This window comes from Ambystoma mexicanum, chromosome 6q (assembly GCF_040938575.1).
Source record: "Ambystoma mexicanum isolate Mex_15411 chromosome 6q, UKY_AmexF1_1, whole genome shotgun sequence".
Lineage (NCBI taxonomy): Eukaryota > Metazoa > Chordata > Amphibia > Caudata > Ambystomatidae > Ambystoma > Ambystoma mexicanum.
Genome location: NC_090937.1, coordinates 1,686,146,301 through 1,686,149,803, shown reverse-complemented (window position 1 = coordinate 1,686,149,803; position 3,503 = coordinate 1,686,146,301). Strand labels below are relative to the sequence as shown.

At 45.5% G+C, this 3,503-nt stretch overlaps 1 long non-coding RNA gene across 1 annotated transcript; it reads left to right on the top strand.

Annotated features, from left to right (window-relative positions):
- The first annotated feature begins 418 nt into the window (after window positions 1–418).
- LOC138517064 (uncharacterized) lies at window positions 419–2,879 on the top strand. Its single transcript, XR_011282353.1, has 2 exons — window positions 419–1,344; window positions 1,448–2,879. It is a non-coding gene; the product is annotated as an uncharacterized lncRNA (long non-coding RNA).
- The last annotated feature ends 624 nt before the right edge of the window (window positions 2,880–3,503 follow it).

The following is a 3,503-nucleotide window of genomic DNA, read 5'->3' as shown; positions in this document are numbered from 1 at the left end:
AGGGAGGGAACAAGGGAAAATACAATTCCATTCTTACAGGCCATGAACAGTAAGGATGTGAAATTAACTATCGTACTCAGCCTGACGACATTTCAGATAGTGCAAGAGCTAAGACTTAGATAAGGAAGGGAGGGGGGAGTGGGAAGGAAATGGAAACAGACAGGCATGTGGGAAAGGGTTTGCTCAGAAGGGAGATCTTACTATCCTCCAGAGAACACATACAGGCGAGAAACCTCATGTGTGCACTGAATGTGGGAAAGGGTTTGCTGAGAACGGAAAGCTTACTATCCACCAGAGAACACATACATGTGAGAAACCTCATGTGTGCACTAAATGTGGGAAAGGGTTTTCTCTGAAGTGGCAGCTTACTCGCCACCAGAGAACACATAAAGGTGAAAAACCTTATCAGTGCACTTAATGTGGCATAGGGTTTGCTGAGAATGGACATTTTATCCGCCACAAGAAAACACATACAGACGAGAAACCTCATGTATATGTTGAATGTGGGAAGGGTTTGCTAAGACGGGATCTCTTACTATGCACTAGAGAATGCAAACAGGCTTAAGGTGCTTTAAGTGATTGTGCACCCGACCTCTTTCTACAGTCCATCTTCCACCCTTGACCTCCCTGTTCCTTTAGTTCTAGCCCTTCAGATGAAGATTTCATGTTTCAGAAGTTAGCCGGTTGGCTTTAGCTCTCTATTTATGAAAAGCCCTTGGTCTAAGATTGCATGCCACCACAGACCATGTGACCATCACATGCTTGCTGAGACACATCTATTCTGGTTTGTATTCCCTTCATTTTGATGGATGTTTATGTTTTCATGCCCACCTGCTGTCTGAACACATAAACCTTTGGGTGAGCAAGTGCCAAAGAGAATGCATTTAAAAACCAAAGAAGGCATTGCTTTATTCCAGCCCTACAGATTAGCAGTGTATTGATCACATGTACTGTCCAAGTATTTGCAAATACTCCCCTCAAAAAAGTAGCAATACTCCCAACTACAAAATTGAAAGCAATGGACACATAGGTGGCGGCCTTTCTGCTCTCACCCCTCAGCTCCACGGATGTGCTCCCCGGGTCATCCCCGTTTATTTATATTTTTTTTATATTTATTTGTGCTTCTGACACAGCACAAACATTGGCTTACCCGTAGTTGTTTTTTTCTTTCACTTCTGTTTTTTTAGACTTGGCCATTTTACCCACTCTTGTTGATGACCAGGACTATTGGTTGTAATTCTGGGTTTACGTCTTTCTGCCCAAATTGAAAATTCATCGTTTTGGTTGATCATTACCTGTTGCCTGCTTCAAGTGCTGGGGCAGAAGGCCCACCTTGGTTGGAAGGTCAGTTTTACCGTTCCCCGTTGGTTTTCCATGCCTGTTCATTTGGACTATGCCAAATAGTATAGTTACATTATATACTTTCCTTCTTTCTATCTTTTTGTAGAAATTGAAGACATGGAATCGACATTCACACCTGAAGAAGGGGCATGGTCCCCGAAACGCGTCGTGTATTCATGTGATTGTATAATAAAACTGCTTGCATTTGTATTTAGGCTGTGTTTGGGAGGACAATATGGGAAGTGCAGCTCAGGTCAGTGCGAAGGTGCAGGCAGCATACCTGCACCTTCATAAAGACATAGGGCCTCATTACGAGTACGGCGCTAACCAATGGCGCTATTAACGCCTTGGTTGACGCCGTACCCGGACCGGCAGCGCCTTGGTGGATGGCAGAATCACGGCCCCATTCCAAGGTTGGGGGGGCGGTAATTCCCCATTCACCAAGGCTCTTCCCCATTCCCGAATGAGCCCGCATAGGGCTCAATGGGAATGGGGAAGATGCAAATAACGGTGACCGTTCATTACGGTCACCGTTATTGGCTTGGAGGCCCCTTTGCGCCCTCGACTTTAACACCTGCTCAAAGCAGGCGTTAAGGGCGAGGGCGCAGGGGGAACTCGGAGTATGGCGGTAAGGGATTACCGCCACCGGTCTCGTTACCGGTGGCCGCTATCCCTTACCGCCATACTCGGAATGAGGCCCATACTTTACTTACCTTTTATTGCGAATGAGGATAGAGTGGTAGTTATCGGTACTCTGGTCAACCCGATGATTATGGTAATGCATTGCTGTCGAGTATCCCAGCCTACCAACTGCGAAGATTGCAGGTGGCCCAAAATGCAGCAGTCAGACTGGTGCATGCGGCAACAAAATCTGCCCCAACCTCTATTCTGAGAAAAGCCCTACACTGGTTGCCAGTAAAGGAGAGAATAGAGTTTAAGGTCCTTTGTCTGGTTTTCAAGGGCTTGAATAAGATAGGACCAACATACTTATCAGACAAAATCAGGAGGTATGTTCCCACCTGATAACTGCGCTCTGCTTCACATACCAGGTACCAAGTGTGTGAATAAAGCGGACTGTAGATTTGCAGTCTACGGTCCTACAGCATGGAACAAACTGCCCAGAGAAATCAGTGAGATTCAAACCCTCTCGGGTTTCTGGAGGGCCATGAAGACCCATCTGTTCTGTTAGGTATTTCTTGTGTATGTTAGCTGGTGCTAAGCACTCTCATATGATCTAGTGGACCTTTTTATAGACAAATGGTGGTTAATTCGTCCGGTGCGCGTTATAAATACTCAAATCAAATTTGTATGCAAATGACGACAGTTATTCCTGTTTGATTCAGGTGTTTGATTTATTATTTCTTTGAGAATCATTATTTGTTTGAGAGTATCATTGTGTATTCTTGTATTTACCTATGTGTTTTGATACTAATGAGTGATGTCATTCTTTGTATCACATGCATTTACTTTGTTTTTGAACTTACTATGGTGGCTTTTCACTGTAAGCTAACAGCAATATACCTTTTTTGTGACTTTTATAGATTGTGTTCTGTTTTAATTAGACTAAACGTTTTCTTAAAATCTTTGTTATACTAATGTCATAGTGTTGGAAGGGACCAGGTTTATGCCTCAGTGGCTTTCTGAGGCTATACGTATTGTTGGTATTCTCAGATCAGTGATGCCAGCCACGCTTTACCACTGGGAGGTGTTCTACAGGTATTACTGACTGATCTGTAGAGGAACTGGAAAATAAAAATGCATATTTTATTTTACATGATTTGCTAGACACATAGGGCCTCATTACAAGTCCGGTGGTAACTGAGGCGGTAAAACCGCCAGGTTACCGCCGGACTCGTATTACCATTCCGCCTCCGTGATTCCTGGAATTACCGGGGCATTACAACCCCGGTTTCCCGGGAATCACGGAGGCAGAATGGTGTTAATCCCCATTCCCATTGAGTCCTATGGGACTCAATGGGGATCATGGAAACACCGGCAGCATCTCGTGATGGTGCCGGTGTTTCCTCGGCCGCCTGCAGGCGGGCGGTGTTAAACCCGCCAGGTCAAACCTGGCGAGAACATCACCTCCCGCCTGCAGGAGTCGGGACCAGGCGGTCCGGAAACAACGGTGGCGGCGGGTTTACTGCCACCGTTATTTCCGG